We start from the raw sequence: 26,548 nt of genomic DNA, 5'->3' as shown, positions 1-26,548 counted from the left end.
TTTATATGTATTATTTTAAATGGCATACGGTTTCTCATTCACTCTTTCTATGGATGGAGAAAATGGCTGAACAGAAAGTCGCTCGCAGCGTGAGCCTCTTTCAGAGAATTATCAGAGGCTGACACCTGGTGGCTCTCAGCACCATCGCGATAGAACACGTTCAACAATAGTACATTACTTTCCATTTACATGCCCTGTGCCTCCAAGTTAAAATGCACACCTGTGACCCATGGATGTATTTTATTTTGATGACCTATCGTGGTCCTTTATATGTTAAACTTCTGATGATATTTAGACAGAATGAAAAACTGAAGCGAAACAGACATTTTGGGATCAGTTTTACTCCACATTCTGCCTAAAGCTGAAGAAAGCTCCCCTTTTCCTTTACTACATTATTTATTATGTAGGAGAACCTCTTTATAAATGGTTTCTTGTTACCCCCTGGTTTAGACCTTCTGTAATCTGAAATAAGCCTCTTGTGAGTTAAATTCTTCTGGCCATACAAATCTTAATATCTACATCAGCAGTTTTCAAACCATGGACTAGGGACCTTTGAAGGGTTGATGACGCCCTTTCAGAGGTCTATAAGGTCAAAACAATTTTCATAATAATACCAAGATATTATTTGCCTTTTAAGATTCCCATTCTCTGAGAGGAGTCTGCCAGAGGTAACAAGATGTAAACTCACAAGAGACTGAATGTAGACACAGATCTAAAAATACCGCTCTCTTCTATTAAGCCAGACATTAAAGAGATTTGCTAAAAATGGACAACGGTGTCACTCTTGTCACTTTTTTCTAACTTTAGAAAATTCAATTATTCTTCATAAAAGTGTTACTTATGTTAACATGCAATAGTTTATCATTACTGTTTTATTTAAAAATTTTTAAAATTTATATGATTTTATTTTTATACAGCAGCTTCTTATTAGTTATCTATTTTATACATATTAGTGTATACATGTCAATCCCAATCTCCTGATTCATCCCACCACTCCAGCCCCTCGCTTTCCCCCCCTGGTGTTTTAAATTAACTGTGAAATAAAGACTTTAAACAAATCTCTCAGCTTAAATTTCTGATATGGTAAGTATCAATATATTTAACCCACACAAACAAAAGCTCTTTGGGGTCCCCAATAATTTTTAGGAGTGCCGTGAGTTTCCAAGACCAAAATGTTTGAGAACTGCAGATTTCTACTAGAGTCAGGGAGCGTTTATGATTTTCCTCTCTCTGGGCTTTGATAAAGGAAGGAAGGAATAAGGATTCTGAGGGCACTGTAACTTGGATACAGGACTAGGAAAGAAAGAAGTTACAGAAATGGGGATTCAGGAGCGTTAGATAATGAATCCTCTATAGAGTTACAGATGTGGGCGGCCTCCTCTCATGACTTCAAAACTTGAGAGTAAAATTGTCCCTGATCCGAGGTTGGGCTTGTGGGATGGAGAAAAAACACACCCAGAGAGCTAGCTATTCCACATAAAGTCAACCGCAGTCTATGGTACTACGGCCTACTGGTCCCTTAATATGCATTTAACATTAGGTATAACACTATTAGAAAATAAAAACATCCACTTTATAGCTGTCTATAAAGGAATTGTACAGCAAGATTGTGTCTCTAAACGTTTTGCCTTGGATTGAAATGTTGAAAATACATGACACTTTCAAATGTTATTTCTGCATTTACAAAAAGTGTCTTCTAATCTATGCTGTGTTGTAAGATACCACACAGGGTAAAGGAGGATTACTTATTTTAGCTACGGATCAAAACTGGTAGCAGTTATTTGCTTCTTTCTAAAGTATTGCAGAATGTAGAAAACATGTAGGACAGCCACACTGCCTAATTTGGTGTAACTGGAGGGACAGCAGGAAAGAAGAGAGAAAAAGGGACAGAAACAATATTGAAAAGATAGACAGCATGAATTTCTCCAAAATGATGAGAGATAACAACACATAGATTGAAGGACTCCGGCACCCTGTTGGTAGGATAAAAACAAACAACAAAAAGAACCCCACATCTAGGCATATAGCCAAACTGCTGAAAACCCGAAACAAAGAGTAAACTTTAAAACCAAGGGTTGGGGTGCAGAGGCCTAATAAGGGACCAACAGTAAGATTTCCAGCTGCCTTTGCACTAAAAATGGAAACTAGGATACAGCAGTTTACTAGTCTTAGAAAACGGGTCAACCTAGAATTTTAACTCAGCAATATATCTTTCAAAAATGAGGGCAAAATGAAGATTATTCTTCTAGATAGCCACAAGCTGAGAGAATTTGTTTCCATTAGAACTGCACTGTATGAAACATTAAATGATTTAGGTAGAACTTAAATGATTCCAAGTAGAAGTACAAAACTACAGGCAGAGATAAAGAATACTGGAAAGGGAAACTATGTGGGAAAATATGAAAAAAGTAGTAACCACTTAAAGTAACAATAATTGCTATGTTTAAAACTATGCTTGTAGTTTTACAAGATATAGAGTTAACTATATAAGAACAATAAAAGAAAAGGCAGGGGAGTAAATATAGTTAAACTGTGGTAAGATTTTGTATTTTATGGAAAGTGATAAAATTCTAATTTAAGGTACTCTTATAAGTCATGGATGCATAATCACTAAAATAATAATATAAAAGTTAAAATAAAAGATCTAAAAGAACATATTAAATGGAATAGCAAAAAAAAAAAATGGACTAATCCAAAAGAAAGCAAGAAAAGGGAATTAAAGAACAAAGAATAGATGAAACAAATAGAGAACAAAGAGGAAGATGGTTGGTTAAATCCAAATCACATCAGCAATTGAATTGAATATACATAGAATAGATACTGAATAAAAGAATACAGTTCTCAGGGTGGATTAAAAAAATAAAAGAACAGCAAGACACAACCATAGACTATTTTTGAAGACACACACATATGGCCACAGATAAATCAAAAGCAAAATGATCAAACAAGATATGCCACAGAAACCTAAACAAAAGAAGGCTGTCATGATTATTTAAATATCAGACAAAGTAGATTTTAAGGCAAACAGTTTTATTCAGGGAAAACAAGGATGTTTTATAATAGTAAAATGATCGATTCAGTAGGAAGACACAGCATCCCGAAATGTTCATGCACCTAATAACAGCTTCAGTTCTCAGATTTAAAATGTTGAAAATAATTACTCTGCTGTGAGTGATAGAAGTGGCTTAGTTAAATGGGATACCAGTAAACATTGCTTGGAAGATTTGCCTGATTTTCATGCACAGAAGCCAGAGTGTTATTTAGTCTTACTTATTTTGCTTTTTAAATGCATGGCTGACTTAGAGAGCTGGAGCTCAAGGTGACATCACTAGGAGTGACAGTATTTCCTAGTTAGATGCTTAATTTCTGTCAAAACTAGTAAGTCATAATTGGTGTTAAGATAAAGATATATACTTATGTAATGAAAGGTGTGCTCCTCAAACACGTCAGGCAAGCAAATGTATTATTTAGTAAATAGTTTTTTTCCTTATCAAAAATCTGTCAGATATGAGTATCACAGATCTCCTAAAGAATCCGTAAGATCATACCCATCATCACTAAGTAATCATCTGTATAATACATTTAAGCTTCTTTCTGTGGAATTTGTTAGCCAGATTATGTATGTGCCTATATATATTTTTTAACTTTGTATTCTATATTGGAGTATAGTTGATTAACAATGTTGTGATAGCAAAGAGATTCAGTTATACATATATCTATTCTTTTTCAAATTCTTTTCCCGTTTAGGTTGTTACATAATATTGAGCAGAGTTCCCTGTGCACGCATCTATTTAGAGACACAAAGTTTACATAAAAATGGTGGAACGTCTTAGTTATGCTTTCAATTTTTGATACCTACAGTTTTCACTCATATCTGGCATACAAAGATAGCCCAAAAGATTGAACAGTGCTCCGGCACAGAAATCAAGAGTCATCTTTTCCAGAACAATTTCATTCGTGTGGTGAAGGCAAAAGCCAGATTTCAAGAGAGGAGGACGCAGACGGAGGCAACGCTTGGAAAGCACACTTGGTTCAAGTCTCATCTGGGACTGCAGCCACAGTGCCTTAGCATCTCTGTAGATATTCGTAGAGTCAGGGGTCAAACTATCATTTTCTGTCTTGCATTTACTTACCACAAAATGTCTTGAAATGCTAGCTTCAACTTCCTTTGATTACATCTTGAAATCTGCCTTTGGAAACTAACTGAACTCTTCATTCTTAAAGACCTCTTCACGGTCTCCTACTTTTCAAAGGCAGTGGTAAGTCTGTCCTCCTTGACTCGATAAACTTGCTTGTTTTGTCCAACTCATTGTCACCACTCCTCGCCTGGTCCACCGTGGTCCACCAAATTAATGGCGTGTGCTACAACTTCTCTGACGTTTTCCTTCTTCCCCTCAGTGCCTAAATACGGACATTTCACAGTATTATTCTTCCTTCCGTATGGTTATGGGCTGAAAGTTTGTGCGCCCCCAAAGTTCCTATGTTGAAACCTAATCCCTAATGTAATGGCATTTGGAGGTGGGGCTTTGGGGAGGTGATTCTTTCATGAGGATGGAGCCTGCTAGGAATCCGCAGAGAGCCAGCGCACTCCGTCTCCACCAGGTGAGGGTACGCGGAGAAGATGGCCCTCTACAAACCAGGAAGTGGGCTCTCACCAGACACAGGATCTGCCTGCGCCTTGATCTTAGGTTTCCCAGCTTCCAGAACTGTGAGAAATAAATGTATGTTGTGTTGTTTGAAGCCACCCAGTCTTTTTTTTTTTTTTTCCTTTTTCTTTTTCGGACAAGGGATATCATTTTAGTTGCTACAGTTACCGCGGGACGAAGGGGAAGGGGCAGGGCGTGGGTTCTGGCCAGAGGGCCCTAACGCCAGGTGCTGAAGGTGCAGCCCCGGGATCGGCCGCGAGGTGGCGCCGCGGCACAGGCCGCTCGGCGATGGGGATGCGCAGGCCCAGTCGGGCGCCTGGGGCGTCAGTGGTTCCCGGGGCCTCCAGGAGCAGCCCTCCGCTGGGCCCGGGAGGCCCCTTCCTCGGGCCTCAGAGTGGTCTCGCTCCATCCGTCGAGGGGCAGTGCGGCCTCCACAGGCCGGGGACCGGTCCAGCGCAGCCAGCCGGGCCCAAGGCCGGCCCAGTCGGCCCAGGTCGGCGCCCAGCTCCTCCCGCGCTATGGGCCCCCGGCCGCCCCCGGAGGAGGACACGGCGGAGACGCGTCCGCGGAGCCGGCCCGGCTCTCCAGGTAGGCCCTTCGCCGTCCCCCGGCCCCGGGCATGGGTCGCAGCTCCAGACAGGTCCCCGCAGCCTCTGCCTCGGCACCCGTCCTTGCGCAGGTCGCCTGGCAGCCCTCGAGGATGAGGGGACCCGCTGCGGCAGCCACTCACTTCTGGGGACCTGGGTTAAAGTGTCCTCAGAGCCGGGCGGGCTGGGGACGCGGAAGCAGAGGGCAGGTGGGCGTCAGGTAGACGGGCCCGGGGTCAGCATCCGGGCCTGCGGCGTCCCAGGTGAGCAGGTGTGCCCGGCACGTGCAGGTGAGCGGTGCGCCGCCCGGCACTGGGCAGGGCCCACCAGGGCCTTTGACCGACCTCACAGCGGGAAGCGCCTCGTCCGCGAGCGGTCCAGAGGCATATTCAGTGTGAGTGTGCAGCACGTGCTGTTACACACGTGGGGCAGCCTTCCTGATGCTGATATATTTGGGCACAATATATGAAATACTGCATATATACACTTACAGCATGTGCGTACCTCATATAAGCATTTTTATACATATATTATCTATAAATATTCAACATAGTAATACATTATATAATAATATAAATATATACACACATCTAACATTTTATAATATGTAATTATCTATATACATACTACATAAGTATCACTAAATTGTATGTAAATTAAATTATATAAGTTTGGTATGATGTGTATATATTATACATCAATGTGTTTTCGATTTAATATCAGTCTAATTAACATCATCACCATACGTATAATTTATATAGATATTTATATATCATCTATATATTATCACATATATTATGTATATATACCTATATAAATTTCATATGTGCATTTTTATAATTTTATACTTTCTATAATATATTTAATATATTATTACATACAAATATACATGTATTACATTTATATATTTGTGTTTATATATTTAAATACAATTATATATTACACATACATAATTGATCATACGGGTCATGTGTGACATAATTTTATGAAGTGTTTCACAGAACTAACCCCCGAGGTTTTTTGTTTTTTTGTGTTTAATAATTCTACAGCATTTCTATTGATTGATTGATTGATTGGCTGTGTTGGGTCTTTGTTTCTGTGTGAGGGCTTTCTCCAGTTGTGGCAAGCGGGGACCACTCTTTATCGCGGTGCGCTGGCCTCTCACTATCGTGGCCTCTCTTGTTGCGGAGCACACGCTCCAGACGCGCAGGCTCAGTAGTTGTGGCGCACGGGCCCAGTTGCTCCGCGGCATGTGGGATCGTCCCAGACCAGGGCTCGAAGCCGTGTCCCCTGCACCGGCAGGCGGACTCTCAACCACTGAGCCACCAGGGAAGCCCAAGCCCCGACGTTTAAAGCAGAAAGATGGGCCATCATTGTCAAGCAGATCTCTGACTTAAGGCTGGGAATCTCATGGGGTTTCTACCTACTCACCCGCTTCCCACCAGAAACCTGGGTCCAGCGTGTGGAAGGACCCCAGGCAGCCGGCAGATGTTTGACACACTCTCTTCCTTCCTCACTGCTGGCCTCTGCTCTTCTCAACTGGGCGTCTGAGCATGGTGTAGGCTGGCATGTCATCTGGAGTGTGCCCCCAGCCTCCGTGCGCCGGGCGTGGAGAGGGCTCCCACGAAAGCTTCGTTGGCCCGAGCCCCCCGCCTGGGTGCTCATGTGTCTGCCCCGTGCGGGGAGAGCTCTGGGACTAGCTGTCCTGTCTGCTCCCCCGGGGTCTCTCGCTCCACTCTAGTGAGGTCTTTGGCCAACCTACCTCCTCGTGGTCAGCCATGAAATATCCATCCCCCCATGTTAAGAGAGGGCAGTGCGCTCTGAAGAGTCTCAGGCTGGGGGCTCAGTGCTGCTCCCAGTGGTGGAGAGGAGAGGTGCAGGCCGACCTTCCTCCTGGAAACCACGGGGCGGATTGCCCCGGCCTGGATGCTGTGGCCCGCAGGTGGCGGAAAGGAGCGGGGATGGTGAGCCCTGCTCCAGCCCCGACTCACCTGGGGCCCGTTGCCATGACAGCCGCCATCTGAGTGATGGACGCCTGGTCTGAGAGGACTGGGGAAAAAGAGAGAAAGGAGGAGAGAAGAAAAAAAGAAGACATCACCCAGGTATCTTTTCCCTGAACATAATTTTGCTCTGGTATCTTTAAGTCTACAGCTAGCCCTCTATTCAGCTGTGACCTGATTTAGTTAAATAGTTCCTCAATGCTGTTGGGTTTAAATTTTCTTCTCTCAAAATTCCACATGATAACAAACAATTGGCAAATAGCTTTGTGCACATTCCTTTATGTCTATTTTTATCATTTCATTAGAATAATTATTATGAATTTCAAAATGTCTTCTAGCGCACTATGTGAAATTGAGGAAAGCGTTAATTACCTTAAGACACAGTTTCCTCATTTCGCAGGACAATAATATCTCACTCGTCGGGTTAAAGACTAAATGAGACAATGAATGTAAGGCACATTGCATAGGGCCTGATATATTGGAAGAGATGAAATTTACCTCTAAGTATTATAGTATTTACGATGAAAATTCTTATTAGTATTCTTTTAGTGGTATCACTTAATTTTCTTTTGGCAAAATTGAAACAATTTAGACTTCTACCAGCAATGTATGAGGAGGTCCACCTTTTGATATTTCAATAAGGAATAGCATAATCAGAATGTTTACCATATGTGTCCTTTCGTCGTTGAAGGAAGCCATCATTAGAAGTCCTTACTGTGCTTCCCCATGGGTCTCACTGGTTGGACTGTGTGACCGCCCCATGCCTAGTGGGACGGGCATGGGGGAACGGGCCCATCATGATTATCTGTGACCGCTAGGATCCCTCCTCTCTCTTCCCGCCCAAATGAGGCTGTGGTTCTGGGATCTCTCTTTGTAGGGGTGGATGGCCATTCTGAGGAAGGTGGAGGAACTGCAGTGGTCAAGTGCGCAGCTAGGCAGGGCGCTTCGGCCGTTTCCGTGGTCCGGGTGAGAGAGATGATGAGGGAGTGCCATCGGAAATGGTGATTCAAGTATCCTGGAAGAGTGTGGACTTGGAGTCGCCAGGGTTTGAGGACCGCCTGGACTTGGGGAGAGGCTGAAAGGAAGGAAACCGGGTGAAGGCCAGGTTTCTGCCTTTGATATTGGGGAAGGTCATGTTGACATTCACTGATATGAAATATGTGCAAAGGGAGATATTCAGTACATGGTGTGCACGTGAGCGAACAGCACAGTGAGGTCTGGGCTTCTGAAAATAGACGTTTGGTGGTCACTGCGTGTAAAAAGTAGGTGAAGCCATCCAAGCGAATGCGATTGTTCAGGAAAATGCCACATAGGCAGCAATAAATATGGTGATATAAATTATAAATATATATAAAATTGAGACCACTCTTTTTTTTAAATAACTCTAGACATTTTTAGAGATTTGATAGATTGAACAGGTTAAACATTGGGTGTTTAACACCCAACAGGTTAAACATCTCAAAATGTCCATAATTCAACCTTTCTATAAAAGGTAATATGATACTTTTTCTGTTTTCCTAAATATAGCTCGTCATGGTCACTGAGCAGACTGGGTCATTTATTCTACTTATGCTTTCCTGTGGCTGTTTCCTTTTCCTCAAGTTTTCACTTATTTTTATTAAATGATATCACAGATTTTAGCCTTCTTGTTGTTTCTGGAACGTGCCAATCGTATCTTGTCTTAGAGATTTTGAGCTGGCCTCTGATTTAGACACTTTTCCTCCAGGTATCTGCAGGGTTAATTTTCTTTCCTCCTCTAAGTCTTTGCTCAAATAACACCTTTGCAATCAGGCCTCCTCCGATTACCTTTTTAAAATTGTATCCCTGCCCACGATGTCCAAATAACCCTTAGACAGCTGTAATATTATTTTTTCCCAAAAGCACTTGTCACCTTATAACAAATGGGCACATTTACTTTTATTATTTTTATTCATTATTTCCTATCTCACCCTCCTACAGTATGAGCTCCAAGAAGGCGGGGACTTTGTCTATTTTATTCACGGATGTATTCCAAGGACATATATTAGGCACTTGTTAGATCATTACATTGAATGAATGAATAAAATATGTCAGATGTGCTGCACACCACCTGGAACCAAACTGGCTTGCAGTAAATATTTGTCAAAAGCCCTGAAACAAAGCACGTGTAGAAAATCGTTAATGAGATCATCTAGTGGTGTGATGGTTGGCGTCCGACAGGGTATCTGATGGTATAAGGAATCACTGTGAAGTGTTTTAGTGTGATAACAGGATTGATTGTGGTGGTGTTTAATGAAAGAGTGCTTACCTTTTAGAGAAAATATACTGAAATGTTTATCAGTGGAATAACATAATCTCTGAGATTTGCTTCACAATAATTGTGTGGAGGAAAGAGAGCAGGTGAAGACTTAGCCGAGACAAACGTGGCCACAGGTTGCTGACGGCTGTCACTTGATGAGGGATGCGTGGAGTTTCATTGTACTATTCCCCATAGTTTCGTGGAGATGTGATGCTTTTCAAAATGAAAAACAATAATAAAAGGCTGTAGATATTAAAATATATCCCCTTCCTTCTGACAGGGTGAATACAAGAGATGTTCTTGCGAATGTAAGATTTAGTCTTATCCTTGTTCGGCAGCTTCATACCTCAGAGCGTGAACCCAATTTTAACTCTGTGCGTGAATGTAGGTTAACTTCTACTTGGTACAAAGCAGAAAAATTATGTGGAACAGCAGAGGAAAACCCTAGGTTAATGCGAGACACTGGATTTTTATTTCAACCAGTAACTTGGCCTTGGAAGGAATCCTGTTTCTTCAAGTATTTAATTTTTGCGTTTAAAATGACTTGAATGGGATCAAGATAATAAGCACTTTATCTAAATTTTGGAGTGAAGTGTCTTCCTACTGTATTCAGCGCTAACCTGGATGTGCGGTAGATCGATAACCAGGCTGCTGGTGCAGAGCTGCAGGACTCCGTTCAAGGCAGCTTTGAGGACGCCGAGGAAAGCTGGTTCACAGAAGGTTACCCGCTACTACCGGTCCAGCTTCACTTTTCCCTAAAAATTCAATGCTTACCAAAACTTAATGCGCACACCTGCCAAATGGCAGCGGCTTTTTGTATGTATCTGGGCAAAACGCTGAGACCCGCATCTCAGTATAGATCTTCCCATTTATACTAAAGCTAAGACAGTAGTCTGTAATTCATCACTCAAAAGTGTCTGCCCTCTGTCTGTATTATAGTCCAGGCTTGGGACTCATCATTTGGGAGCTTTCAGTCTAGATGAACATTAAACAAATTTAAGACAGATAATAAAAAGTTTCCTTGAGTTATGATCAGAGAGAATTGTCATCCTTAGAAAAACCATATATATCATCTTGATTGAAGGGTGGAAGAAACTCATGACATAATGGGGAATCTACAGTCTTGCTGAGAAGAATCGTAAAGCAACATCTCTGCATAATGAGGTTGAAAATCTATAGATCTGGGTTTTGGACTCGGTTCTTGTCTGGAGTTTCTAAGATGTTTGGCTTATATGTTACATGGTGTTCCCTTTATGAAGAGAACCCAAGCAGGAATTCGTGTCTCGTATTAGTACCAGTAATATCTGTGCTTCTCCTAAGCAAGCGGTTCAGTTGATTCTTTAAAAAGTGCAAGTGGCAATATTTCACTTTGTTATTTGGCTTCTAGAAAGCATAATGCCAAAGCTGTGGACCACTTCAAACAAGATACTTATCTTTACAGTATTGAAGTCTTTACCCTCAGTTCTCAACCTTTTATGATTCTTCTCTTGCTGTACAATCTGCACTCTTTCTATTTTTATTTTGTATTTTATCATACACCTTAAATCCTTATTATCTATAATAAAACCTTAACCTTATCACCCACCATAAATCCTTAGGCAAGATCTTTATCTTCTTAGGATCTTTTTTTTTTCACTTGTAAAAATGACATTTAGAACGTTTTATGTTTGCAAGAGATTTATCTTTTACGGTAATATCAGAACTGCCACCATCTACCTTAGTATTGTTCAAAAGGAAAAGATAATAATATAGTAAGGATTATAATTATGCTGCCTATGGTATTTCTCACATATGCAATATAGTAAAAAAATTATACTGTGTTGAATGAAAATTTTATCTAGTATGGTTTAGAATCTCTCCCAAAACTCTAAAGAGGCAACAACACTGGTATCATTCAAAAACTCAGTGAACAGAAATGGACATTATTCATGTATTTAAAAAAATTATTTCATTACAAATGATAAGGCTACCTGAAGAATCTGTATTAAAAATCTCATATCATTAAAAAAAACCCCATACTTCTTGGAATAAACCCCAAGTGTATTAATGGAAAGATGTAACTCTAACATAAATTTACTATTATACCCCTAAGTCTTGTCTAGAACTAACATCCTACCTTCCTCTTTATATCCTGCTGAAAGAGGAACAAATTATTTCCACCAATAGCCTCTATACTATGAGAATAGAAGCTTGTCAATTTGTAATAAGTGGGCATGTACCACGTTATACTTTCTGACAACAGAAACAGAAGTTCTATCCTCACCCACTCCTTGGCCATATAAGAACCCACTGAAAGGAACTGTGTAATTCTTTTGGAAAATATTAAACTATTACATGTACAGTTATGCATGAATCATGATTTTCTTAAGTGTAAGTTAACAGGCAGAGGAAAGTGCTGTGGGAAAAGGCAGGCTAGTTTGTTCAAATTTACGGCATTGCCACACAACCTGCTGATCAGTTCCGCAAAGCAGAATCAACAGCTGCTGTGGGAATGAGATTATTTCAAACAAGCAGAGGGAGCATATTTATGCCCAGGTTCGGAGCCTGAATATTGCTCTCTGAGTAGTGCTCAGATAGTTCTGATGTATTTTGGCAGAGGAGAAATGCAAATTGGGTGAAATCCAAGGAGGACAAAGCGTTTGAGGCTCCCGATGATTCTAGGACTGTCACATTTAGCAAAAATCCACTGACCTTCATTTGCAATTTATGACAGTAATACCACGAGTAGAGATGGAAACCAGGCAACTGTCTCATCATGGAGAAAGACAGTCTGTGCATGATAAATTAGACCCAAAATACAGGGGGAGAATCGTTAAGCGGGTTTCAGCATGGTTGGCAGGAAGCAGTTCTGTTGAGCAGAGGTAATCCCTGGAATGTCCCACATATGTGTATTAAAAATAAGGTTGCCAGATTTAACAAGTAAAAAAACAGGACACAGTTAAATTTGAATTTCAGATACAATGGAAAATTTATTGTAAAAGTGGGCCAAATATTGCATATTCTCATGCTAAAAAATATTCATTGGTTACCTGAACTTTATATTTAACTGCAAGTCGTGTATTTTATCTGGCAGCCCTCACTAGAAATGAATCTTCACCGAGAGGCTTGGATAAACTGGATTGAACCTTCCTGTCTCTAGGGTTCACCTCAGTATATTAAAGTCTCTCAGTCAATATTCGTTTTGGTTTTCTATTGCTGCCGTCCCAAATGACCGCAAATTTAGGGGCTTAACAGCCACACACATTTGTTATCTAAGCGTTCTGTAGGTTAGAAGTCCAACGTGGGTCCCACTGGGCTAAAATCAAGGTATCGCCTGGGCTGCGTTCCTTCTGGAAACTCTGGCAGAAAATCCACCTCCTTCCCTTTTCCGTTTCTAGAGTCCCCCGTGCTCCTTGGCTTGAGGCTCCCTTTCTCTGCCTCCTGGACGGAGCGTGACGGGCCACGTCCTTTTCGCATCGGGTGGGTCTGACCGTCTTCCACACGCCCATTTCCCTTGCACTCTCTTCTCCTGACCCGCCTACCACAGTCTTTAAGGCATATCTGCGTTGACTGAGACAGTAATTTTAAAGCTGCCTTATCTCGAGTGGCCTGACATTCTACTCTTGTTTGTTTGTTTGTTTGTTTTGGTGCCCAAAAGCACATCTTTATTTTTTTTTAACTTTTTATTTTATATTGGAGTACAGTTGATGAACAGTGTTGTGTTAGTTTCAGGTGTGTAACAAAGTGATTCAATTATACATACACATGTATCTTCTCTTTTTCAAATTCTTTTCCCATTTAGGTTGTTACATAACGCTGAGCAGAGTTCCCTGTGCTCTACAGTCGGTCCTTGTTGGTTACCCATGTTAAATACAGTGGTGTGTACATGTCAATCCCAAACTCCCTAACTATCCCTTCCCCACCCTTCCCCCTGGTAACTGTAAGTTCATTCTCTAAGTCTGTGAGTCTGTTTCTGTTCTGTAAATAAGTTTACTTGCATCATTTTTTTTCTGGATTCTGCAGAAGTAAGTCAGACATTCTACGCTTTTAATTGGCTAGTTAGATTCATTTTCTATAGGATGCAAAGAAAGCAGACTGTGCTTGTCGGAGAGATCAGACATTCTACTCGAGCGTGTTTAGAAGAAAGCAGTGCAACACAGTACAAAAATGTCAGCGGGGAAAAGCTCCAACTGCCAACACCAAACGACTTTGTTTATTCTCTAAACATCATTTTCTTAACCATGTACTGTGGAATCCTTGCATTGCATAATTTCATGAGGATGGGCATATAAAATGTAAGCAACAGTTTTACAGATATGAACCTTTTATGAAGAAAGAATTAGAACAAGGTGACAGTGGGGACAAAAATCCTAATTTTCTATTATTACTTATCACGAAACTTTGTTTCTTGATAGACACACACACATACACACACTCTCTTGGGTCAGATACGAGTTTACAAGTTTGAATGGGAAATTACTTGGAGAACTTCCATTCTTAGGACTCTTATATTAATATGATTTACCAGCTAAGGCCACTCTGTATATGCCAGGATGTACTCCATCAGTGCCTGGAAAGATCTGCTTCTGCTTGATAAAATCATTTTTATCGTTTTCTTTTGTAGACAGTGGGGGAAAAAGAAGTTCCCTTTTATTCCCACGGTCTTTAATGCAATCGATGTAAATATCAGGCAATTCAGTTTTCAGCTGGGTTCTCTTTAGGTTGGTGAGTTTAGGTTCTTGAGACATTTTAAAAATGATTCATTCCTTTATTACATTTTCTTTTTATGCTACAAGTTCAGTGATAAGTTTCTGTGGTGTATAATCTTCATTTAATTTCAGCTTTTATTGATTATAATTACTGTAATTATTGAACACTTTCTAGGAGCCACATTACGCTCTAAGCTCTATACATATTCTTCATGCAAACCTCATCGTAGTAGGTACTGTTCACATCTCATTGAAGAGGAAACTGAGACTTTTATACCACTTGATTTTATAACTACTTGATTCCAGACTGCTAGTCAGGATTTGAAACCAGCTCTACCTGAAGCCTAAACACCTTTCTCTTAATAGCTGTATAATCATGCCTCCAAAATACATGATTGTGCTTTATTTATACAGTCATGATTTGCTGGTTTGCTCTTATTGTCTTGTATTACAGTGGTAATTATTACATTTTATTGTCTCCTGCTGGGTTGCCAACTAAAGGTTTGAGAAATATTCTTGTTTGGCTTTGAAGCTCTTCCCTCATATACCGGGTCCATGCATGATGAACACATAGCTTGTAAGCCCTCTGAGGTCAGGGACTGTGATCTGTTCAAGGGTTTTATATTCTGACAGCACCTACCATTGATTGCCAATAAAGATACGCTCAGTAATGAGGCAGCGATTAAAGGCCTTTATGTTAACTACATGTGTGATAAGAGTGTACCACCACACTGGACTTCCTTGTCTCTGTAGAGTGAGGCGTAAGTCAAAGCTCTGATGAGGCAGAAGAGCGGCCCATCAGAGATGCCCATGTCCCTGTCTCTGGAAACGGTGAATATGTTAGGTTTCATGGAAAGAGGAATTAAGGTTGCAGATGAAATTAAGGGTACTAACCAGATGACCTTAAAATAGATTATCCTGATGGGTCCAGTGTGATGACAAGGGTCCTTTTAAGTGGGAAATGGGATATGGAAGCAGAAGAGAGCCGGAGGGAGATGAAACTATGGACAGAGTTCAGATGATGCAGCGTGAGAAGGCGTGCGGGGCATCTAGAAGCCAGACAGAGCGAGGAGCCTCCAGAAGGGATGCAGCCTTGGCGACAACCTTGAGTTTAGCCTGGCCAGACTCATTTTGGACTTCAACAGGACTCTATGACAATACACTTTGCTGTTGTAAGCTACGGGGTCGGTGGTAACTCGGTACAGGACCACCACGAAACTAACACAGCTCTTAACTGATAGTACTCAGAAACCTCAAATTCTAAGCACACTTACGTCTTATGACTTCGGAATTTGGTAACTGAGCTGCAAATGCCTGTCATACGTTCTAAATGGAGCCCAGTGGGAACATGTACTTGAATGAATGCAAATTTACTGTAGCGCTAAGTAAATCACTTGGAACAGGGGCCTCTTCTGTTGATGAGCGTGATGTTCCATCTTTACTTGGAAAGAAGTGTGCATTCTGAGTTCTGCGTGCCATGAACTTTTGTAACGAAACCACTTCACTGACTTGCACCTCTAGCAACAAGAGCTGGCAGAACAAGTACAGTAGTTTTGTCTGTTTGGGGAATTGAAGAGCCCTGAAGGACACCCCCCCACCACCTTGCCAAACAAAACTGTGGCAGGATGCACAGTTAAATTTGAATTTCAGATAAACAATGAATAATTTTTTTAGTATAACTGTGTCCTAAATATTGCATGGGGCATACGTATGCATGGGACATTCTTATATTAAAAGATTGCTTATTGTTTATCTAATATCCAGCCTACCTGGGGCATCCTGTATTTGTATCTGCTGGATCTGACAGTCCCCACCCCTTCCCCGCTCCCAAAGGCCACCCTGGACTCCAGAACCCAGGATGCCGCTTTGGGTTACTGGCACGTGTAACATTCAAGCAGAGAAGCATCAGTGGGAGGCAACTACTCAGTCCCCTCAGAACATGAACTTGGACTAGTAAAATGATTGGACGTCTAATTCTGCAGGCCTGGAGGCCAGGTTTTTCTGAGAGTAACTGCGAGAAACTTTGGGAAAGAACAGCAGGGTCTGGGGTGGGGTCCAGGTGGGTGAGGAGTGGTGGGGGAGGGTTTCTAAGGGTGAGACTGAGGACTTCGGCACAAGAAGGGGTACAGATGACAGCCAGAGAGGAAGGGCTTGACTTGCTTCACAATGAAGCTCCTTTCTGGCCCTGACAAGAATGTCATCTGTTCTCCCTTAGGCAGTTTTCCCATTTAAGCTGGAAATTAAAAGGCACTTCCCCTGGTAGCACTTGAGTGTTTCAAGCATTGGTGATTTTGATTGCCACTTGATCCCTGCCCAGTCTTTGAAAATTATTTCTCTCCATTCTAATTACTGTAAACAAAATCCACTTTGTGTCATTGCTGGACATAGGGATGAGTTCATGTAACTTTTCTACCCTGAAGGAAAGTGGAATCTGAATTGTCTGCTTTGCTGTGAAAAATTCCAGTTTGCCCATTTCCAAGCTGAGCCATTTAATCCCATTAGTTAAAGTACTAAATCCTGCATCCTTATGCTGAAGAACTTTGGAAAACACGTTGAAGCATTTCATTTTTAGTTTCACAGTCTCCCCACCCGCCTACCACCTCCGCCCGAAAACTGCAGACTGCTCAGTTAACCCTAAATTCCTCAGACTCCATAGAGTAAACACACTAATCTGTGGGATCTGTGACTCCTTCAAAACTTACATTTGGGGCTTCCCTGGTGGCACAGTGGTTGAGAGTCTGCCTGCCGATGCAGGGGACGCGGGTTCGTGCCCCGGTCCAGGAAGATCCCACATGCCGTGGAGCGGCTGGGCCCGTGAGCCATGGCCGCTGAGCCTGCGCGTCCGGAGCCTGTGCTCCGCAACGGGAGAGGCCACAACAGTGAGAGGCCCGCATACCGCAAAACAACAACAACAAACTTACATTTGTTTTTTAAAAAAAATCAATCAATTGAAATGAAAGTTCCTTAAAGGATATTTTGGGCATTGAGTGACAGGCCTTGGAACAGTAAAAGACATCCTGGCATGCTAAAACAAAAACAAAAACAAAAACAAAAACGTAAGATGTGACTTTCTGTTTCATCTTTCTCAGAGGTCATAGTTTATTTGTTAAATGATCACAATGTTTGGGAAAACAAACCATCAAACATGGTTGTTCCTTAAAAACTTCAGGGTTTCAAGTGAAATATTGGGACTGATGCAATTTAATTTTACTTTATCTCACCAGACATTTTATTAGCAATGGGGTGGTGGTCTTCAGGCAAATACTTTAAGAGAAAGAGCTCATCGAATCTCCAGGATACTTGAGGTACATACTGAATGCCACATGAAGCCTGTGGGGACGTGAAGGGACTGAGAGCTGGTCTGTGGTTTCCTCTTTGAGCTACGACTGCTGTCTGTCTCTGAACTGTCTCCAGGTTGGGAAACTGATGCTGAAAACTCAGCCTCTGTGCACTGGTGCCAGATCGAGTCTCAGAGACAGAGTTTTGGGTGAAGTAGAAAAGAATAGCTTTATTGCTTTGCCAGGCAGGCAAAGAGGGACACAGTGGGCTCTGGCCCTGAAAAACTATGTGTCCCAACCCAGGAGGATCTGGTGAGTTTTATAGCCGTGGTTCAAGGGCGGGGTTGCTGATAAGATTAGGGTGTGTGCAGGGCCTGCACTGCTTTAATCTGACCTCAGGTGATATCTCGATGAGCTTCTCTGGTTCCTTTAGTCTGGCCTCAGGTGGTCTTCTCTGGAATGAAGGATGCTGACATCTTCCACGGGGCGGGGGTTTTAGTTCTGTAAGGAGCTCAAAGATACCTTCACGTGTATCCCTTTGGGCGGAGCAGGGCCCTGCCCCGGGCTGCACTGGTGTCTCCTGGATGCGCCCCCCTCGTCTCTGCATCCCCTCCCTTCCCTGAGTAGCAGCTGTTTGCAAGGTTTCTGTGCTCACAAGCCCCACACGCTCCTGCGTGGTTTCAAAACCACTGGTATTTCCCTCTACTATTGAGTCAGGGTAGCCGTCTTTAGAAAACTGGCTCGATTTGAATCCCAGCACCGCCACTTAGTAGCCCTGCAACCGTGGTGGAGATGCTTACTCTGTGCCTCCGTTTTCTCATCTGTGAAATGAGGGTGTGAAAGGAAAATCAAGATGGAGCCGGTGTGGCTGAGAGAGCTCTCTGAGCCGGAGCTGGAGGCCGTGGAGAACGTGTGACTTACGCATGTGTCGGCCCAGATGGGATCTGACCTCCGACCACGTGCTGTCTTAACACAGAACCAATCTGCCCAAAGTCCCAGAGCCTCAAGATGCTCATCAGACCTCCACCCTAAAAGGACTCATGTCAGCCTCACCCCTTAAGGACAGATGCTCCCTCTCTTGCGTCAGACTCAATCATAATTCTTACCCAACAACGTTAACAACCTTGTGCTCTTGCCTTTGTGAGCCCCTGCCTCTTCCTCTTCCCCAGAGCACTCTGTTTTACCTGAATCTGTCTCCCAAATTGCACTTCCTAAGACCCCAAATAAACTCGTTCTTTGCAGCCTTGATACTAATTATTACTATTTTTTGTTAAATTTGTTTTTTTAAAATTTTATTGAAGTATAGTTGATTTACAGTGTTGTGTTAATTACTGCTGTACAGCAAAGTGATTCAGTTATACATACGTATACATTCTTCTTTTTATATTCTTTTCCTTTATGGTTTATCACAGGATATTGAATGTAGTTCTCTGTGCTATACAGTAGGACCTTGTTGTTTATCCATCCTATATATATGAGTTTGCATCTGCTAATCCCAACCTCCCACTCCATCCCTCGCCCACCCCACCCCTTGGCAACCACCAGTCTGTTCTCTGTGTCTGTGATTCTGTTTCTGTTTTGTAGACAGGTTCATTTGTGTCATATTTTAGATTCCATGTATAAGGGATACCTTATGGTATTTGTCTCTACATATATTGTAGAACAATATATTGTTCTACAAGGGTAGTATCTACCACATATAGTCTTTTGAAGGAAAAAGCAAAAAGTTAAAATCATATAAAGTACTTGGAACAGTGCCTTCCATGCAGTAAGTTTTCCACAAGGAAAACTTGTAATTACTCATGCTACCATTTGTTCATTATGTTTTTCCCCCTAACCTGTTTGCTCCACCAGTGATTTGAGGGGGTTTTCAGTAAGTTCACAGATGTGCTGGACTAAGAAACAGTTCAAATAGAATAAGGGTGAGGGGATCCTTTTTAAAGTCAGGGGGTCCCAGGAGGACTTCATGTGATTTAAATTGGAAGCATTTCTCAGAAGACTAAAATTGGATCTAGGTAAGCATGAGAAAAATTACATGATTCTCATTGATTCCTCAATTTCTTCTATCTACAAAATACAATAAATATTTTTTGGAACTTCCTACTTCCTCTTTTTTTAATTTTTATTGCAGTGTAGTTGATTTACAATGTTGTGTTAGTTGCAGGTGTACAGCAAAGTGAATCAGTTCTTCATATACCTATATCCACTCTTTTTTCAGATTCTTTTCCCATATAGGCCATTACAGAGCATTGAATAGAGTTCCCTGTGCTATACAGCAGGTCCTTATTAGTTATCTCTTTTATGCATAGTAGTGTGTCTGTGTCAATCCCAATCTCCCAATTTATCCCTCCCACCACCCGGAGGGAGGGTTTCATTCCTCCTATAAGAAAATGATGGTCTTTAGTAGTTCTCCTAAATAATGATTTGGAATATAAAAGTGCTTTAATCCAGGCTGAGAAATTCATGAGGGGATGGGGCAAATGTAAGCCTTTCTGTTTCTTTAGTATTTTGAGTAAATGTGATGGGCTTATATGTATTTATGACAGAATGGCACAGCTGTTTTAGGTGGAGTTAGCAATGACAATTTTCCTCTTCTTTTGTTGTTTTGAATCTTAGCCAAAGAACTGCGGCTTAGAAATGGCTTTTTTTGGCTGCTTCGCATGTGGGCGTTGTGCTAATGATTTCTATTAGCTGAATCATGAAGCTGTGGGAGGCGCCTGGGGCTGTCGGTTTACCACATATAAATATATTAGATTACATGTGCATCACTTAAACTACCCATTTTCAATTTATTTTCGTTATTTTACTTTAGGTGGTCAATTTTGAATCACGTTAAATGTTAGGTTTCTAGAAAAAGGGAACCAGAATCATCTTAATGAGTCTTATTTTAAAATCTCTCACTTCCATTAGCATGCAAGCTGAGCCTGTATTTTCAATTTTATTATGTATTTCCAGTTCTTTTACCTAATGCTCTGTACTCTGCTAGAAAAGCTGCAGCTTCTTAGCTGTCTTGGAAACTGAAAATTGTCAAAAATGGAAAAAGGCTTTTAACCACAAGATGTCATAGTTTGCCTTTTCTTGAGTTCTGTCGAGGCACATAGGGTTAGGAGGCGGAGTCCGCCTGGCTGAGCCCCGCTACTTTATTCCTTCAGTCTTATCGCCTCCTATTCTGTATCAGGTACAGTTTCCCACGGTGTATGCCAGTTCTCGGTTTATTGGGCGTACGAGTGTAAAATAATACAGTATCTCCTACAGCAAACTGTGTCATATTGAAAAGTTTTTTTTAATCTTTTAGGTTTTTAAAAATGTAATAAACTGACAAAGTGTTCATTAAATATAACTTAAAAGGAACGTATCCGTTTGAATTATTCAAATCTAATAGGAACTTCAGTAACCAAATTGATTCTTTAATGAATTGTTTTATTTTGAGTGCATTAGACTTGTAAGGGAAAGAGAGATGGTAATAAACTAGATAGAAATGAAGGATTTATTTCAAAATGCCATTCTAGAGATCTGTATAAAAACCAATTTGTCTTTTCAACCTTTGACATTTATCTCTAGTCCTCCTAGAACAGACAGCATTACAGTTATAGAACTCTTCAGTTACAAAGGATATCTTAACAATTATGGGTAATCAGAGTTTTATCAAAACATTTATCCTCATAAGGAAAAAAAATCCAGAACGTTCTAGATAATTTATTATTAAAATATCAACATCTGATAGTTTTGTTATCTCAGGAAATTTCAGTGTAACCGAATTAAACCAAACTTGACTTAATCTAAAGCTAAACAAGGTTGGGCATTCAGTTAAAATGCCGAGTCAGCTTGTTAGTATCCTCAATTAACAAAGAAAATAGAACATTGATATCTAAGTAGATTCTATTTATAAAGTTATATATAAATTATAATATCCCGGCAAACATTTTTTTACTCCTACATTTGCCAAGTGTTGGCTTTATTAAATATGTCCAAACCATCTATTCCCAAATGGTGTTTCACGCAAACGTAGTGTTATGGGTTAAGTAGCATCTCTCCAAAGTTCATATGCTGAAGTCCTAACCTCCAGTCCTTCAGAACGTGGCTTTATTTGGAAATAGGGTCATTGCAGATGTAATCAGTTGAGAAGAGAGCATACTGGAGTAGGGTAGACCCCCATTCTGGTATGATTGGCATACTTGTACATGGGGGAAATTTGGACACAGACACACACACAGGGATAACGCCGCGTGAACAGGAAGACAGAGACCGGGGTGCTGCTTCTGCAAGCCAAGGAATGGCAAAGATGGCCAGCAAACCAGTGGAAGCAGGGAGAGAGGCCCGGAACAGATTCTCCCTCACGCCCCGGACGGAAGCAACCCTGCTGACACCCTGATCTCAGACCTCTATTCTCCAGAACCGTGAGACAATAAATGTCTGTTGTTTAGGCCACCCAGCTTGTGATATTCGGTTACTGCAGCCCTAGCAAATGAATACAACTAGTAACTAGGTGTTAATAGGTGTTTCACGGAGGAATTTGTAAAAAAAATTCTAGAGTCACTGCCTTTTTCCTGAAACATCTTTCTTGGTTTCTCACCCTCTCTGGGTTTCCTTTTCCCCAGTCACCAGTTGCTGAATCCTCTCTCTTCCTTACCCTTAAACAGGGTGGTGTCCCAGGATTCATTCCGCAGGCTTCTGGTGTGTCTATCCTTGCCCTCTAAGTAAACTCACTCAGTGCCATATCTTTGAATACCTGCTCCCTCCCAAATATATATCTCAGTGCTGACGTCACCCCAGTTCCAAACTTGTGTGTATATTGACCCACCTCATCTTTCCACTTGCCTGTCACTGGGTGTCTCAAGCTTAACTCACCTGACATGGAGTTCTGACCCGCAAACCAGTTTCAGTTTCGGTCCCCTCCATCCCGCCGCTGGATTGCTCAGGCCAACACACTTGAGAGGCATCCTCGAGGCCTCCCTTTCTCTTACAATTTACTTCCAGTTCATTGGAAGATTTCATTCCTCCAGCTTCAAAGTATATTATAAATTGAAACCACAAATTGGTGGTGTTTGAAATTTCTCAGGGGACAACAAACTGTTTCAAACCTAAGAGTTAAAAATGGATTTTACATTTTTTAGTGTTGTGTCAAACAAACAAGCAAACAAAAACAAGATTCAGGATTCATGACAGAGGGTGTATGTGACTGACAAAGCCTAAAATATTTGTCATCTGACCTTTTACAGAAAAAAGTATTTCCAAGCCCAACACCTACTGAGCATTCAATAATCATTTATAATAATAATTATTATATTTATTATATATTTTATATACATTAAAATATATCAGAAGCTTTGAGAAATCCTGAATTAATTCAATTCCAAGCTTTTAATAGGCTGATTTTTATTGTGGATTTTGGTACCACGAGGTTCTCAAATGTATTAATCTATGTTTCGTGGCATGCTTATTAACTTCTCCTAGAACATAATATTTCTAGAAGAAACTTAGAAAATGCTGTTTAAAGTGTGAATCAGGAATGTAAGCAATAGACTGCAAGTGATCACCATGAAGATAAGTCGCCATCTTCCAGCAGCTAGCAAGAAACCTACTGGTGAGGGTCAGGCTGGGCCCCTGGGCCGAAGGCTCCCGGCCGTCCCGCACTCAGCGTTCAGCTGGGAACATCACTCTGTGCAAAACACATGGTGTCGCTTGTGAAATATTTTCTGCCACTGAGGGCACAATCCTTACAGCGTCAGAGGAAGTACCCTGTCTGTCCAGGCCAAACCTGGTAGGAAGTGACCGTAATACTCAGTCTCCGGTGGTCTGTGTTTCTTCCCAGGCTGGTCACTCGGAAGCCCCCTCTGCTCCCTTGGGCCACATTCCTGCTGTGTTAGCTTCCAGCCTCTCCGCACCAAAGCAGTAACAGCCTTCTCTGCGTCATCGGCGAAGTGCAATAGATAAGTTCTCACGGAGCATCGATCGCAGCAATAAAACCCGAAAATCATGGCCGGTTTCTGCTCATCTCACCCATAGATTCAACAGTCTTCCATAACTCATGAGGTGGTGAGCTGCAACTACAAGCGCCAGCCAGACACAGTGGTGTCCTCAGGAGGCTCACAATCTACGGTGAACGGAAGACATTCCTATAAGTGCCTGAAGTTCAGGTCTGCAGCTGTGCGACCAGGCACCCCTGCGCTCCTCGGCCAGTTCCAAGGGCACCATGAAATATTTTAAAAATTCAAGGGAAAGGCAGATGCTGAACTTTTTTTTTTGGACTCTGCCGAAACTGCTACCTCTAAGTACTTCTCACCTTCAGCATTAGACCTGCTACGTTCCTCCCAGTGACGTCAGACCTTGCTCAGCTGCGACGTCAAGCGCCACACAGGGAATCGCTGTGGAGCAGAAAGCGAGGGTGGCTGTGTCCCATCTGATTCCAAGATTTGAGAAGTTGTTCAGTGCCCAGTGGGCACATACCTACCATTAGTCAGTAATTGGGTTATTTAAAAGTTAAAAAGTATTACTTTTTCTTTCGATTTGTGCGTGTTATTTTTCACATGGTTACTATGTTGTTAGGGCAGAGATAACTTAAGTTATTAAGACCTAATAACCGAAACTATTAGGCATTTCTTTTGGTCCAGGGTTCCCTAGAAATAATTATGAGGCATTAAGAGTTCCATGAATTGAGACACTTCTGGAACTAAGTTAAAATGAGTGAAGACGTCCACAGAGGTATGTTCATGTGCGGAGAACACAAAGGAGGGAGAGATTGATTTGCCTCGTGAGATGGGTTTGGAGGGCATCTGGGGGAGGCTAAGCAGGGGCATGACGATTGAACGATCCCTTGAGGCACGTGTGGGATTTTACCAGGTGAAAAGTTAGGGGGTGATAAGAAAAGGCAATTCATGATGTTGTTACTGCCAGTCATTCCAACATTTCACTAAACTGTTCTCTCAGCCTTTAGTGGGCTTTACCAGAGCAACATCTTCTCGCTTGGTTGTTCTCCAGATATGACGCTTCATTTCCAAGTGTGACTCTCTCTTTCCAAAGTCACCATCCCGCCTTATTTCAGAGGTCTCACAGCTCCACACACCAACACTAAGACAGGCAGGTGTCTCCCCTGCCTGAAAGACACCCCCGGCCAAACGATTTCTCAGTCTCTTCTCCGGTGCCCACAACACCTCCCTCTTCCTGGTAGCTTGATCACGGGTAGGGCTGAGGAGAAAACGATGTCATAAAACTGATTCACAGCAAAAGAGGAGTTATTTAAAGGCACCCTCCTATCCTCCAAGGCTAGTCAAATTCGGAAACAGGACTCATGTCAACACAACTGAATTTCTAATCTGTGGTATTGCATTCTCCGTGGAGAAAACCCTGCTGAGAGGAGGGGTTTGTTTTTGTCGGATGGAGGGCTGAAGCTACCCCAGAGATTGTATCCTTGTAGCCAACACAGGACCCTTTTCTTTTGTACCTTCCCTCGCCAGCCTAGGAATAAAACGTCTCCAGAGGATTCACCAGAGAGCTGACAGCGTTTGGCTTGTGATTCTTTTAACTCTTAAACTTTTCCTCATCGTGTGACGACACATTTATCCAGCATAAGTTTAGTTGTGGAAAACCGTGTCCTAAATTGCGATTCTCAGTGCCTGTTCTGAGAGAGCTCTTTATACTCGCAAGAAGAACAAAGTGATGGCATTAGGGATGGAAAAGCTAGTCTAGGATGAATCTAGAAAGTGGCTAGAGCTCCTTACCCAGTGTTCTCACGATGCTCTCTCCCTCTTTCCTCATCACTCCCAAGAACCCAGGATGGCCGAGCTTTGCTCTCATGATAAGGGCAGATACCGCCGTAAGGGATTTCTATATGCAAATTCATTTAATCCTCATAATAATCAATGAAGTGAGTATGGTTATCCTCATTTTCCGGAACTGGCAGGCCATGGAGTTGAGATTTGCACACAAGCTGCCCGGCCTGAAGGCCACGTGCTTCATCGCTGTGTCACCCTGCGCCGGCCCAGAGCTCTGAAGCTATGCTGTGCTGTATAAGTCACTAGTCACATGTGGCTATTTAAATTAAAATTAATTAAAATAAAATAAGGCGTCATTTTCTCAGGCACACTAGCCACATTTCAGATCTTTGGGTTTAAATTGACTGTTTTTCTTTAATACTCCCTCCAACGCGTGTTAAATAATAGCTTAAAATATAGGAACATATTAGTGAAGGATAATGACCTATTATGTTACCTCTTCCAGAAAACATATTTGAATTATGATAAAAATGTTAACATCTTACCCATAAAATAACTAACAGGGATTGCTTCCTACTCTGGTTGTGCACCTGGCTAGGCCTGTAAGTGGGATCAAGTTGTGATGTTACGTTATTGCTCATTTGAGCAATCTGACATTTCAAATGATGGCCCATGTCTAGGTCTCACCTAGACAAGGACATATGCCTTCAGATTAGCGCCTTTAAATTGAAAGAGAAGAGACGCCTTGAAGTATTATTAATGTTCCAGCTAATATCTTGTTGAGAAAGCACACTCGCTTCAATTATGGCTTGCTTCACTGCAGTTATATTTTTCTATGGTTAATAACTTCGAATTGTATTTTCTAAGTGTTTCTAGGTGTGAAACCAACAGTTCTTATGTGCATTCGGTGAGTATATGTCTAGCAACATTTTAAGTAATAATAAATAAAAAGCCTAAAGGAAACCTTTAAAATCTTTATACAATCTCTAGGTCAGAAAGAGTAGAGATCTGAGGCTTTGGGAGAAGTTGTTTCTCAGAGATGCTAGCCATCCATCACACCATTAATAAAATAACAATTCTAACGCCCTTTGTCATCTAAAAAAAGTCCTTCCCTTGATATTGTTACTTATTTTAATCAATTATGTCATTAGAAAGGATTGTCTAATGCTAATGAAATGTCAGTATTTAAGCTTCATTATCAATCCTGATGAAAATCTCCTTTAATATTTTTCCTAACATGCTTTTTTAATTTCAGTTTTCATAGGAGGTCACGAGACATATTAATTAAAGAAATGAAGCTTTAAATATCAGAAAACAATGGTATTTATCATAGAAACTGTAAAATTTTAACAGTTTGCT

The 26,548-nt window shown here is 41.6% G+C and overlaps 1 long non-coding RNA gene across 1 annotated transcript in view; it reads left to right on the top strand.

The window, feature by feature from the left end:
- The first annotated feature begins 4,427 nt into the window (after positions 1 to 4,427).
- Positions 4,428 to 26,548, top strand: part of LOC307179751 — a 147,788-nt gene continuing 125,667 nt past the window's right edge. Inside the window, exon 1 of the long non-coding RNA XR_013825544.1 lies at positions 4,428 to 5,234. This is a non-coding gene — a long non-coding RNA (uncharacterized lncRNA). The remainder of the gene's footprint in view (positions 5,235 to 26,548) is intronic.

The sequence above is a fragment of the Stenella coeruleoalba genome (genome assembly GCF_951394435.1).
Source record: "Stenella coeruleoalba genome assembly, chromosome: 21".
Classification (NCBI taxonomy): Eukaryota; Metazoa; Chordata; class Mammalia; order Artiodactyla; family Delphinidae; genus Stenella; species Stenella coeruleoalba.
The sequence above is the reverse complement of the archived record's forward strand: the minus strand, read 5'-3'. Positions and strand labels throughout refer to the sequence as shown.